The sequence below is a fragment of the Plectropomus leopardus genome, chromosome 1 (assembly GCF_008729295.1).
Source record: "Plectropomus leopardus isolate mb chromosome 1, YSFRI_Pleo_2.0, whole genome shotgun sequence".
In the NCBI taxonomy this organism is placed as follows: Eukaryota; Metazoa; Chordata; class Actinopteri; order Perciformes; family Serranidae; genus Plectropomus; species Plectropomus leopardus.
The window spans coordinates 28,771,629-28,786,759 of record NC_056463.1 but is presented as its reverse complement, the minus strand read 5'-3'; the positions used below and the strand labels follow the sequence as shown (position 1 = coordinate 28,786,759).

At 42.0% G+C, this 15,131-nt stretch overlaps 1 protein-coding gene across 4 annotated transcripts in view; it reads left to right on the top strand.

Moving 5' to 3' along the window:
* zgc:158464 (uncharacterized protein LOC791139 homolog) overlaps nucleotides 1-15,131 on the top strand; it is a 108,178-nt gene that overhangs the window by 18,547 nt on the left and 74,500 nt on the right. The gene's annotated exons all lie outside the window — the stretch shown is intronic.

The window sequence follows — 15,131 nt, the reverse complement described above, 5'->3', positions numbered from 1 at the left end:
ATCATACAAGCCCATAAGTGATTTTAAAAGCACACCTTAGAAGTGCAGTTTTTTTAATGTTGTGTTTTCCCTGCTGAACTGTGTTCACGTGGAGACAGCCACTTGCTAGGATTTCCAGGAAGGGACAACAATAGCTATGTGCTAACATAAGAATTCAGCCGAACCACATTCTCCACACGGCTTTGTCACAGCGCACATTCATTCTGTGGCTAAGTGAGCGCAGCAATGACAAAGAACAAAGAATGTGTGCAGAGAGAGGAGAAATGATGAAAAATGTGGAGAAAACAAAACATGTGGCAGCTGTTTTCCTCTCTGAAACAGACCTGAGTGCCTAAGAAAGGAATGTCACAAAAAAAATTGTATGACCTCAAATGGATGTTTCTGGAACTACCAGATATCAGCACCTGTGCCTTGATGCACTGAAACAGACATATCATGTACAATATTCGGGGTTCCTCTCACTCTCCCCCACATATTGTACTTTTATAAACACACATACACACACACTTGCTCCCATTGCTCCCGCAAAGGCAAGACATGAATGTCTCTGTCCCTCCTCAGCAATTTTCTTTTAATGGGCCTCCAGACAATCTCTTGTTTTCATCTGTCTTACTGGTTTGACCTCTGGCCCAGTCATTGCCTCAGCTGAGTACAAAAACTCAAGATTTATCGCCTCTCTCAGGTGGAGGAAGCTGTAAAGAAAAAGAATCTGAGTGAGGCTTCTGCGGCATCACTTGAATCTTGAACTGATTCCAGGTTTTTCTGTGCCTTTTTAAATTCAACTCGACACAGTTCTGCATTTGGCTGTATTGACAAACTAAACTCTGCTGGCAGCAATTGTCTGTTTGATCTGATGAAGTCTTCAGCTGTTGTTTCTGGTTGCTTCTGTCTTTGAAACCTGAAGTGGTGTTGTTTTCAGGCTCCTCAGCTTTTTATCCATCATATCTATTGATTGCCGCTTTTTGTTTTTTTGGTCTGCTGTTTTGACTGAGTTGGCAGGGCGTTGGTTGGAATAGAGCTGTTAGTGGATTTCTTTGGCATTGCTGTCATCCTTTTAATATTCATAATGATTCATGGATTTATTCCATGGATGGCTGGTTTCACAAGTGCTAAATAATGCATTTAATTCAAACATGCAGGCACATGGATAAAAATGGCATTATTTGAGGAGGGGAAATTCAACAATGTTTGATATATCCATCTGCAAACAGGGGGATTATGTGTAATGTCCACAGAATAATTCCATCAAATGTCTGAAAGAAGTAGGGGAGAATGGGGTCCATTGTAACTCTTTTTACTTTCATTTGAATCCGATTCCCTTTAAATGTGTAATGGAAGCCTAAAGTGTAGAAATAGTAGAGATGGAGTGACTTAAGTCTTAGATATGGACTCTCAAAAATGTCTTGGGTACATGTGATTAGCATCCCCAAATGGTAGTCAAAATGTTATTTTAATAGGGGAAAATAAATAAATACATTTAAAAAGTTCAATTTTGTTGAACATTTTCATTGAAATTCAATGACCTAACACATCTCCTGCCCCAGAGAATGTAGACAGGAAAAATCTTTCCTATAAGCACGTTTTCAATCCCAATCGAACAATATAAAGAACAAGACATGTGACATTCAACCCCCAAAAGAATGTGACAGGCATGCCAAAATGTATTTTTTTGCTAGCGACAATGCTGACAACCACATTTCGTAGCCTAGCTAAGAAAAAAACTATATATATCTAAACTATACCTCTACTTTTGTTATTTTTAATAATGATAATTGTTTTATTATAAACCCATTGTGTAAAAGTCTGCAAGAGAAGTACAGAAGAGCTGGATACTCAAATTTTGAAATGAAAAACACTAAAAGTCCTTTCACATCATTGTCAAGTTCTTACTCCTGAAATGACTCATTAGGTGACCTCTGACCCATATCCAGGAAATTTCAATCGCAACATTTTTAATAACGCCCTCTAATTAGCGAGATCTAATGAATGTGACCACCAACTAACATTCAGGAGTTGGAAACTAGCAATAGCTTTAATCTTTATATGTAAAACATCAGCTACTACAGCCTGTTTGTAACAGATGGAGGTTTTACTGTGTTAATTCGCATTGTCCCTAAAAAAACTATATAAATAAATAAATTCTCCCCCTAAAGGCCCTGACACAACAAGCCAACTGTTGACTGCGTTTTAATAATGGGCTGTCGTTCAGCGTCTTGCCCTAGTCATTGCAGTGTGTCCCACACTGTTGGCCCTTGAGGGCCCTTGTCATCCCCTCTCAGCTCGTCTGTTTTTTGTTTTTTTTTTTCAGCTGATTCAGCATGTTGAATTGGCTTAAAAAAAAGAGAAAGCTGTTGGTAAATAAAATCACTCTCATGGAAACGGAATTAAAGACTGTAAGCAAAGGGCTATAGTCGGAAGGGGTTGAGATCAAAACAAATTTGTCATATGAGGTAAGATTTTTTCTTTTTATCCAGAAACATTTCCTAATGGTTTATGTTATTGCTCACTGTTGCACAGTAAATATAATTTGTTCTGTCGCTATTGGATAGTGTTGTTAATGTGCTAACCAGCTAACTAGCATCATGACGGTTTTCCTATTTCCCTATGTCAATGACTATTACAGACGGCCCCTGGCTGTTTGTAGGGAGAGTTATTTGCGCTCATGCAGGCGCAGAGCGTTTGTGCTATTTGGAGGTGGTGAGTCTTTGTGGAGTGTTCATGTGCAATTTTTTGGCTGCGACACAGGCGACGTGATGGAACGCATCAGTCTGCTTTCTTCACCGCTAGTTATTTGATGTCGGTTTGGTGAGTCTCGGCCTTAACTCAGACGGGCCATATTGATGACTGTGGGTTAGAATGTAATATTAATCATGCTTAAAACACCCATAATACATAATAACTGAAAGTCTAGTCATGTGTAACTGCACCAAAAACCCAAATATTATGTTTTACTGGTTCATTATTGGTAGCACATGTAGTGTGACTGACTTTCTTTTAACGTTTATGTATCCAGGCCAGAAACACAGAGCATAATTGCTCATTTTTTAGCAACACTGTCATCCAAATTTACACAGTTGCACACATTCACGCTTTGGATGCTGCCCAGTTCAGCCCCACTGGTGCAGTTTGGGGGTTAATAAGTGCCTTGCCCAAGGGTACCTCAATGATATAATAAGGATCAGGCGCTGCTCCTTCACATTCTCTCACTGTGCAGGGCCGAGTGCATGCACCAATACATCAGTATACTGACCGTGGATATAGAGTAATTGCTGCATCTCTCATTCTGACAGCATATTGGTCAGGCAGAACTGCACACTCAGAATGTAGCTGGCTAAAAAGGAGAGAGAGGGGCTATAGCATGGGCTGCTGCACCGAAGCAAAGAAAGGACCAAACTGCTCATGTGAAGCAAAGAGGCTTGCATCTCTCTGTCTCCTTCTGTCACTATCACTCTCTCTCATCTCTTTACTCTTTCACTCTCAAGGCAAGACAGTTTTTTTTGTACGCTGTGACAACCTGCACTGTTAGCAATACGTGAGTTTCCTTCAGCTCTCAGACTGTTGGCTGCAGATAGCTGGAGCTCCAACAGCCTCCCTCTTCATTCTCTTCTCAGCTTTTGCTTTCACAGATGGGTGCAGATGGACAGAAAACCCCAAACATGCCAAAACAACGGAAACTTTTCTATTTATGGTTGTCAGAGCAAGTTTTTAATTTACCACCAGCCAAATTCATATCATCTATAAAACGGTTAGTCTACCTCCTCATAAAATGGGCTGTAGCTGCCTCAACTTGTAAAATTCAAAGGTGTGTAACCGATAGTTTCTCATAAAAAGTGTTTCCAATTAATTCTATGACGTAGACTTAAAATAAATCAGACTGCCTGACATTTTACGGACAATCCTTCCGTTTCAAGTTTCAAAAAGATTTACATTGAGCTGCTGTCTGCTTGAATATCACTTAACACACACACACACGAACACACACACACACACACACACACACACTCCACACTGCTGTGCAAATTAAGTTTATTTTAATTGCTAGATCAATCTTAATAATTTAATACTCCTACTACTACAGATGTTCTTAATTTCTTACATAAGAGGCCTTAATATCGGTCTTGCAAATCATATTGGGAAATCCCATTTTCATATCCATTTTTTCTAACACATCAGCACATCATAACCTCTGGGAACTGGACACCTCAGATTAGTGTCTTTAATGTTGAGTCATTGTGGTTTTGCATTGCACTTAGCAGTGATTAGGGGATGATCAGGCAGTTGGTAAAGCAATAGTGTGACTAAGCTTTTCCATAAATGATGCCACGGGCTAAAAAGGCTCCATAACACTGTCATTTACGTGGAGTACGTATGGTAATTTGCCAGAGAAAATTGTGGGAATTTTGCTTCTAAAAAACAGAGTTTAATTTGGAAAGTTGTAGTGATGCATTATGGTTGAGAGCCTTAATATTTAGATGGTATTGCAGCTGTTGGTTGCCACAAATCTTTTGAATGTTAATATGTTCTTTCAAACGTAAAGGTTAATTAGCTCAATTTGTATGATGATGAAGCAGTTGGTGCAGGTGTTTTCTGTAAATAGCAGGTATGAGGTCAGTATGTACTCAGATGCTGATTAGAAAAGACTCTTCACACTGCATTTTATGAGCCATTGCAGCCACAGCAGTGACTTCAACAACCCGGTTGATTATATGCTTTACCATGTTTTCACTGCAAGAAATGTGGTCTACCAGCTACAGGAAGAACATTCATTTTCTAAGAGATGTAAGAAAACACTGGCCAAAAACAGCCAATCAGATGTCTGCTTGTCCTATTTTTCCTGCTGGTGTGATTCCATTGAATGACCTGTGAAATATGTAAGAAGCTCCTTACAGTCTTCCAAGGATACTCATCATCTACGACTTCATTGTCTACAAAAGTAAATTAATTTCAAGGCACACAACATTGTTGATGTAAACCTGCTTTGTGCTCTAAGTCGCGTGTCCTCCTTATTTTTTTCATTGCCAGAACTTCAATATGAAAGTCTACAGACGAAATGATGAGATGGCTGCAATGATGCAACAAGCCTGAAGCTTCACCTTAAAAGGATTGGAACAAAGTGATTGCATTAACTGCATTGCTTTATTATCACATTACAAAACATCACGTTTTTAAAGACATGCAGAGTTAAATTCTGTGGAAACCGGATGTAGCTATTTTGAATACACAATTATAATTCCTTAATTACACAACATTCACACCTTAAACACACAAACACACACACACTCGACCACATAGTGGGAGGTGTGGCATGTAGGGCCTGAGGCGAAAAGTGCCACAGCCGTTTACATAACAGAGTTTGCGCTCCTGCTGTCTCTGTGTGTGTTTGTTGGCACTCATACCATTGTGTGTGTGTATATGTGACTTTATGTGTGTGAACTGAACTGGCTGGTGCATGAGCCTGTGTTGTGTGTGTGTGTGTGTGTGTGTGTGTGTGTGTGTGTGTGTGCGCGCACTCCATGTCTTTCTCTCTCCCAAGAGTCATCCTTAGTGAGGCTGAGCCGACTGATTTATGGGCCCGCTGGAGGGGCATGTCACGACTTCCTTAACCTGAAAAGCCAGCCCCACCCCGTGTAAACTGCTCCACACTGGCTGCCGGCAGGAGCTCCACCTGCAGTTATGTGAAGACATGTGCACAGCCACTCTATCTTTACAACGTTCCCTGCGTGTGTGTTTCATGAGTGCCTAGAATGTTTGTCATGTCTACACGCGTCAGCTACTGCTTGTGCTATCTTTGTACCCGTGTAAGTCTGTTAAACGTGTGTGAGTGTGAGCATGAGGGAGGACATTTTTCACCCCTCATTATCAGCTGGTGTTCTTGCATGTTGGGCTATTGTATTGAAGGTGTATATCATGTGTGCAGGTGTACATATTTCGAGTGTGTGCAAGGTCACAGATGATTTCACACTCGAACATGATCTTCTTTCTTTACCTCGTCATCTCTTCCACAAATGTAAAATACACACAGATATGTTTAGCGACCCCTACACACACACACACACACACACACACACACACACACACCTACACCTCTTCAGCTGTCACCATGGCCATTCCATGCATACCTCAACACAAGCAGAAGCACCTAATCACAAGAGGAGCTGTCAGAAGAAAAGCTAGAATCAACTTTTGCGATGTTACTTTATCTGCTCCACTTGACTCTGTTCCTTCATACATTGTTGTAGCTGTTGAGACTTGTTACACTGACGAGAATAAGGCGCTGAGCTTGCACTGCAGGGCAGTCTGCGTCAAGGTATTTCTCAATGAACACGCTCTTGTCGTCATACTCCTCAGGCAAGAAGGCAGACGACCATGTGAGAGTTTTCCCACAGCACAGAGGAGGCCTGTTGTGCAAAAAGGTCACATGGCTGAGCTCCCCCGAACAAGCACCCTCCAGTCCAGTCCACTTGGTTGTCTTCAAGCCGTAGCCATGCCGCTGCACCCAATGTGAGGTGTGTGAATGTGCGTTGGGTATCGGACAGAAAAAAGCCCACCAGTGTGAAATACTTTACACCAGTGGTGAATTTATTACACACAGTGTCAAAGTTGTAACCTCAATTTGTCCTCAGCCTATCTTTCAGGTCATGCTTAGTCATTTAGCGGCAGGAGGGTTGTGTAACGGGGCCAGAAAGCCCAGGGGGGAAAAACCTTGATGTTTTCCATAATGGTTGACTCACGGTAGATGGGTGTTCGCTATTTCTTTCTCCCTCTCTCTTTCTGAGAAATGTGCTGGGAAATGTCTCCAGGCACTGGCACCTCCTGCACCGCACTCCCAATGATGTGGAGACTAGCATTTCAGTGCCAAGGAGATGAGTCATTAGCAGTGGAGTTGATTATTTCAATTACTCATGATAGTGTGGTGCTAAGCCCCCTGTTGGCTCCAAAGTAAAAATGCCAGAAACATTACCAGTTTGGCAACGGCCTGAGTGGGTGAGAGAACACGTTTAGAGGCGGGGACACTGAAACGGGAAAGAGAAAGGGAAAGTAGTTCCATTAAACTAAAAGAGAGTGGAAAATAGAACCATGAGGAAGACTGGCGGAGGCAGAGACCTCGAGGTAGAGACAGTGGGAACAAATTCATGTTACAGCACCCGTGGGTTAGTTTATGGGGACAATTTCAGAGAAAAGAATGGAGGCATGGTGTGCTGAATGGTTTCCATCTTCTCCTCACTCACACGAGTGAAAACTCACCCCAGGCCATGTCAGGTACATGTGGCGGCACATTTCTTGGCCTGTAACCCTGCTTTTATTGCCCAGAGCTGTGACTTGAGGCATATCCGGAGCATGCACCCACAATGGCATTTCTTAAAGCTGGATTTCTTTCTGTCCTGTGGAAGTCTGTGCCATTAGCATGTGGATTTTTGGTTGAATTGGTTGAATTTTGGTGTTTTGAGTACAGTTTACAGTTATTCTGCAGTTGTCCTCTCATCTCTGGATTTGTTTTCTTTTCCATCACATCTGCCTCTCTGCATTTAAAGGATTGCTTAAGAATTACCTCAGCAACACATTTTTGCATTACCCCAGTTGATTATAGGCAGCTATAAATAAGCCTGGACTACATGGCCAGTAGCTGAAAAATGGACGGGGAAGTGAATAATTAACACCCTCCTCCTTCCTCTCCACACCTCACAACTACTGTTTAAGGGTATCTGGGCCTGCAATCAACTCACTGCTGCTTTCCAGCTCAAATGATTATATTGTTTTTTTGTCATTAACCATGTACAGACAAGGTTGGAGACTTCATGACATTTATGTAGTTTCTCTCATGATGTAAATGTTAAAGACATGCAGTGGCACTCTCAACGCTCATTATTTAGGAAATCACATAATAAATATGACATTGTAATGAAAAAAATGTCAATAAGGTTTCCCTTTTCAAACCCCAGAATAGTGATGAACAAAACAAAATCAATAGAATGCAATAAATAAATAGAACACGTTAAGTTTTCTTGTGCCATTAGACATGATGTGGCAGACATGACTGTGTTTAGCGTTAAGTGTGTTTTAAGGTCATCAAGAACACTGACACATGGAGCATCTGAATGGTTCATAGCATCCTCCAAACTAACAAACTCAACCAGGCATCCAAAACTTGAAACTTGAATCTGAAAACTGAAATGGTAAGAAAGTTTGTTGTCTGATATATACTTTGCCCTCCTTTTAAGTGCAAAAATATGGCCTCAGTTTCCCAGCATAGCAACAATAACCATTTTTAAAAGATTTTTTATTCACTTATTTAACAGAAAACAGTACACTGTTCCAACCCAGCTCCCTGACTAGTCATTACGTCTACGCCCCATTCAGTGGTTGCCAGATTTTGTCAGACGCAAGCTACCCACTTGTCACATCTACGTGATCCCATGAGGAAAGACTGACAGTTATTACACAGTGATCTGACAGGGTGGTACTCCGTAATGCAAAACCAGTGCTCCACTGTGCCAGAGCTGGTGTCAGGTGATCTTTTTTTGGCTCGAACCTATTGTTGGAGTGTAATATTATTCTAATGTTTAAAGATGGTCTTGTCAACAAAATGTGATGAGATTGCCCTGGAGTGGACCACAGCTTATAGAGTGATACTGCAGTTTCATTAAGCTTGTTTGGCAGAAAACTGAGTTGGTCTCTTCACCAACCCAGTGTGATTTGCTGAACCTGGAACAAACATGAGGAAAAATGACACGAAAGCTCCAGCAAACCCTACACAGAAGACATATAACATGAAAACAGCGAAGCAGTGTCTCAGCTTAATAACACTCACTTTGTAAATGAGCCTGGTTTTCCTGTTGTCTTGGTTGAAACCAGTGGCTCAGCAGTACATCTCACCTCGTTAACTGTTTTTGTGGGAGGAACTGGAAACCAGTAAAGAACCATGTGGAGACTGTGTGTAATTGTTGTACTATGTAGCACCAACATCCACTTCAAAGTAAAGAGCTGTAATTTTTATGTGACGCTCAGTGGCCAGAACAAGAAGAATGAGGACGTATTGAGCTGTGTAACTGTGTCACGCTGAAACACATTTCCTGGCTAAACTGACAGTTTAAAAATAGTTTATCACTGACATACAATCCAAAGGGTTATGGCTATGTGTGTTTGTGTGACTGGATAATGGCCAGCACTCTCTGTGGCATGGAGGGTTATTTGGCGAGGCAGCAGAGCAGAAGGTATAGGAGGTGGGAGGAGAGGGGAAGTGCAGGAGACTGACGACTTATTGATGAAATGAGAAATCTCCAGCTCTAGCCTGATAACCTCCCTCCCCCTCACTTAGTGATGAATGCCAGCCAGCACTGTAGCTCAGACCACTCACACACGGCCTTGTGTGTAGCTTCAGTGCTGGACAGCTGTCGATATATCAGACATTTCCATTACATATTGACACATACAGTTCTGGTTTGGGCACAGCCGTAAATGAGCTGTTTATGTTTAGTAAAATGTTCAAGGATTCTAGGACTTTTAAAGGTATACAACACAATCATGCAAAGTTTTTGTATACCTGTAGGGTTGCCGTGATATACCAGTTTTAAGGTATACTGTGATATGAAAGTTGAAGATTATCATACCGTGTACATTTGCTTATCTATAATATTAAAAGAAAAAAAAGATGCTACTGGACGGAGAATCTCACCTTTATTTTAGTTATTTTCACGTTTTTACACATACTTCCATTAAAAGATGGCATAAAGTCTTAAATATTGTGATAAGACATTTGTTCAACTGAAACTAACCCCTCTGTTTTTATTTCTTTAAGGGTCATACTGATTGATAGTAAAAATAATTCTGTAATACTGTGATAAGGTGAAACCACAATATATTCTGAGACATTCATAGTACTGTAAAAAATCCCATTGCAACACTATATACCTGCTACATTACTTGTGATTTGTTCAGTGATTTTTGTTTAAGGCTATCTCCAGTTAGGTTTGCAAAAGATGATTGATGAATGATGAAGATGATGGAGATGACATCATGACAATGGCAGCATTGCGGCAGAGTTCACACATTTGGCATCTATTGGCTTAAAGTTAGTCAAACAAATTGTTATTTGTCTTTTGATCATAGTCCAAAAGTTTTCACAGTGTGCTTCAGAGTGGCGAGCGTTTTTGGAACTACTATATGCTTTCTCTAAGGCTGGCAGTTGACCCAAATTCACTGCATTTGGTTTGTGCAGGTTACAACTTATACAAGTTGTTTTCTTCCCTATTTTACCTGCATTTGATCTGCACTGAATTACTTATTTCTTGTGCTTTCCTTCTAGCTAAATCCCACATTTGTGGTGAAAATCATTAAACAGAGAGACCAGGAGCTGCAGTGAGCATAGTTGCATTCGGTTATAACACATTTGTCAGCAGTTAGCCAACCTTTCCATGAAACTTTTCAGTAAACCCACTATTTTGCAGATGCTTTCGCATTTTCCCATCAAACTAGCTGAGTGCACACAGACACACACAAGACACCGAACGAGAAGCTAGACTGGCTGAGGAAGTGGTGTCTACTGGCAAGAGCGTTCCTGCCGGCCTCTGATATCCCGCTGTGCCAGCCTGTGCCAAGCCAAGGATGGATAGGATGGCAGACCCACTATCCATCCGTTACAGCTGAATGAGTAGGGAGGAGTTGGAGCGCAGGGCGGAGGGACTGGGCAGCCACTCTGGCGCAGGTTGAAGGTGCTGAAGTCATTCATTTTAAAGGTAAGATTAATGACACCATTAATCCATGTCTTGGCCACTGCAGAAGAGGACAGGGCAGAATTCATACCCACTGCTGGCTGCCCCGGCCCTGCGGCACACGCGTGAGATCTGTAATACGCAGAGACATACATAGCTGTTGTACACACAGACACACTTTGGGGTCATTCGATATGTCAACTATCCATTTGGCCTAAAGTGGTGATAGAACTTAAGGCTGTAGCTTGTATCTTTGTTGCCGGCAGTTACTTGATGGAGGTTATTGGTCCGATTTTACTGGCTGGTGAGAGAGAGAGAGAGAGGGAGAGAGAGAGAGAGAGAGAGCGGCTGAGCAAAAAAGATGACAGACTTGGTGAATTAGTAATAGACAGGGACATGGCTGGCACCAATATGATTGCAGGCCTGTGTTTTTTTTTTGTTTTGTTTTTTGTGCTGGTTACAGTCAAGCTGGAGAGGAAATCTGGCCTGTTGATACTCTGGTGCGACAGAGAGCTTTTAGGTGTGAGTGTGTGTGAGTGGGCGGCTAGCACTCTGCAGCTGTTGAAGGACACGACAGGAACAGATGGGCACAAAAAAAAAGAAGACAGACACAGGAACACTAGATAAACACTCACAGGGACACCATACAATCCACTAAAACCAGTACAAAGCACATCAGCTTGTGCTGGGCTGTGTTAGAGTGTGTCACAAAAAGGCTTTATTAAATGTATCTAAATTGCCAAGGCAGTGTTCTTTGCAGTTCCATTTTTGAGGCTGCACACCAGTAAACTGTATTTTTCTCAAAATTATAAATTAAATAAAAGGAAAAATAAATAAATATATCCATTGTACCTTCCTGAGTAAATGCTGCACAAACAGTCAAATTGGGTTGAAGTCCAGGCTCAGAGCCCGTGTTGGAGTAGACCTCCTCTGCAACTTCACATTTTGGGACATGCTCATCTGTAGTCTATGTGCATGAGGATCAATACCACTGGATTCACCTTGTCCTTGCGCTGTTTGACGAGGCTTTTCAATCGTTATTGGACTCATTGTTTGTAGCATGAAAGAGAGATTGAAGGAAAGAAAGACAGGGGAAGACAAGCAGTTTGTTTACAATACACACAAGAATCCAGCTCTCTCAGTGAAACCGGGCAAATGGAGAACGCGCTAACATGCAGTAGTTGGTCAGTAGTCCTGATTCACCCCCACCCTGGAGCTTATTTTGGAGGCATGGCCTACTCATTTTAACTAGCAGTGATAAAAGATGCTACTTCCTGTCTTGGTCAGTGGTGGACTTGATCATATTTTGACTTGTAGAGGCTATTTAGTTCGTTTCAGTTTCAGTCGGATATAAGGCGGAATTATTTAGAGTACAAGAACGTATTGCCATGTTATGATCTCGTCTTTAATCCTGCCGCTCTGCTACCTAGTTACCCGCATACGTGACCAAGAAATGAGTTATCCAGGAAAAAAGTAGCTGAGGAAATCTGGTTTCTTAAATCCCCTACCCTGATGACTGAAACTAGGTTTCTTTTTTTAAAAAACATTTTTTTTTTGGGTGGGGCTTTCATAGCCTTTAATTGACAGGACAGTGTGAGCGTGAAAAGGGGGAGAGAGACAGGGGGAGACATGCAGCAAAGGGCTCAGGTTGGAACCCGCGGCTGCCGTGACAAGGACACAGCCTCTGCACATGGGGCGCCGCTCTACCCACTGAGCCACCAGGTGCCCCCAGGTTTCTTTTTTACATGATATTCAAGAAATTGCTTTACTGGAGAATGTCAGCTGTAATCTGATTACTTAAGTGCATAAAAAAACACTGACTGTGATACGGACAGAGGGGCAGACAGAGGAAGAATAGTGATTTATATGAGTGTGTGCATGCAAGCACTCCAAAGATGGTCTACATTGTGGTGTATATGACACCTGTTGGCATGCATGTTTGTAAAACACCTCAGAATAGAAATTGTGAAATGATGCAGCAAGTTTCAACAAATGATCCTCAATATTACAGACTGATTTGTAGAAGATGTTAAGTAATAATGCACTGAATGCAAGTCAAAGTTTGTCATGATTCACAATCAATGTGTAGCTGTAGCTTCAGCTGGAGGAGGAATGGAAACAGGTAATGTCTGTGTCTGTGAGCAGTCTGAGGAGAGCAGCCTGTAACTACTGTTGCACTATGAGTAATGTACGTGGGGAAGCCTGTTGACAACAGGGTTGGATGAGGAGGGTTTGAAGAGCCAGCACACAGTGATGAAGCCGTCATCTCGAACCAGCACTGCATCTCTCCACAGAGCTTGTCTGTATTCTCCTCTCTGCTCTTGTATGGAGCCTGCTAACATTTTCTCTTGTCTATTGCTGTATGTTTTGTTCTCTCTCTCCATTTCTTTTCTTTGTCTTTATAATATCTCCATTTTGCTTTTTTTTTGTCTCCCTCTTATCTGCCTACTTTCTCTTGTCTTTATCTATTTCATATACTGAATCTCCTTTTCTCTCTCGGTCTGCATCTGTCTTTCTCTCACTGGGTTTCTGGTCCTCTCTATCAGCCTAGCCAGGAGGCAATAGTCTGGGACATTCCTGTTTTCACTGTGATAGACTATGGTCCAAGCTCTTTTATAGGAGCCTTGTTGTCTTGTAAAATAACCCTGGGGTCTTTTTTTCTCTCTGGGAGCCAATTTATTGGTGACATTTATTCAGGAATGACCTTCTCTGGGTTTGTCTTCCAGAAACACAGAGCGTTATCTCCGCTCGCAGGGTAATCCAACCATTATTGTAGCCTGATTTAAACATTTACTCTTCCCTTTTTTTAAACAGCTGTATACATCTCTGTGCTACAATAATCACACATGTACTATATCAATTAATGCTATATCACCTAACTGTAATTTTCACTCCAGTGCATCCGCGTGCACACGCTGTCTGAGGTCCCTCCCTCTTCACAGCTTTAAAGGGATCCCATGCTTAAACTTTAGGTGACTAATTAATTAAAATAGTGAACTAGCACCATAAAGGCACGAGGGAGATTATAACCTTATCAGAGCATGTCAAGTGTGTGTTCCAAGATTCAAGATCCAATTAGCCAGATGGATGGTTACAGCATAACACACTCTCCTGTGCATACTTTCCCTTCCAAGTAGCGTATTTTAAGCCTGATGGTGAACCAATCAAGACATTTTTGAATGTTTTTGCTGTCAGGATGCAAAAAAACATTATAATGAATAACTTTGCAGCAGGCATTTAAAGAGAATGCAAACAAGTTTGCAAATGACCTGTGCGTATTATTAGTCAAACACTTTAGCACTTTAGAGAGGCCTTGAGAGTCTTTGGCAGTAATCACTGTTACTTCGTCGAATATAAAACGGATATTCTTCACTCAGGCAATCTGTGACCTTTTCCCCTCATTACTTATTCCATCAAGAGGATAATTACTCATTGGAAAGGCTGATATTTTTCTTTGCAGAAAAAATACAGATGTGTATATCTTTAATTTGGCTACCTCTGTCTCTATCGCTCCATCTCTCCCTCTGTCTCCAGCCCCTTCTGTCTTTGTTTGCACCACATCTTATCAATCACAAAGTGCGATCGCCGGTGCGATGAGGTGAGGCGATGGGCCTGCCGGGGGCCCGGCTGGTGGGTTTGGGTTGTAATGGGTTGGTGCAGCCTGTTAATTTGATACGGTGTGTGGCTGAGGAGCCTCATTAGGGACAGCAGCTCACAGAGGGATATAGGCTTTCCATCACCACCAGGATACCACTGGCAAGAGCGAAATGGGATGGGGGCAAGGGGAGAGGGAGGAGATGGAGGAGGGAGACACATAATTTGGAGAGAGGATGAAAGTAAAGGAGAAATGGCTAAAGCTCTGTCAGCATCAGAGGGGCATGGGTCAGTGGAGAAGGGAATGAGGACAGGCGGGAAGTGGGCATTAGGAAACTATCTACAGTAGACCAACGTTAGGCATATAACCTTTATTTCACAGAGACACCTTTTAAGTTTTTCTTATGCATCTGTACCGGCGATATCTGAAGCCGGAGGCATAGTGTTCTCGGGTTGTCCATCCGCCCATCTGTCCGTGTATCCGTCTGTCCATTTGTGCTGCACATTCTTGTGAATGCAGGATCTCAAGAACGCCTCAGGGGACTTTCTTACAATTTGACACAAACATTCTTGTGGACTTGGACTCAAGGATGAACTGATTAGATTTCTGTGGTCAAAGGTCAAAGCTCAAGGTTACTGTGACCTTGACAGTCTGATTCTTGTGAATGCGATATCTCAAGAACACCTTGAGGGGACTTCTTCAAATTTGGCACAAACGTCCAACTGGACTCAAGGATGAACTACATTACATTGGATTAAATTTTAGTGCTCAAAGATCAAAGTCACTGTGACCTTGCATCCGTCTCGCTTTCCTTAATGCAATATCTG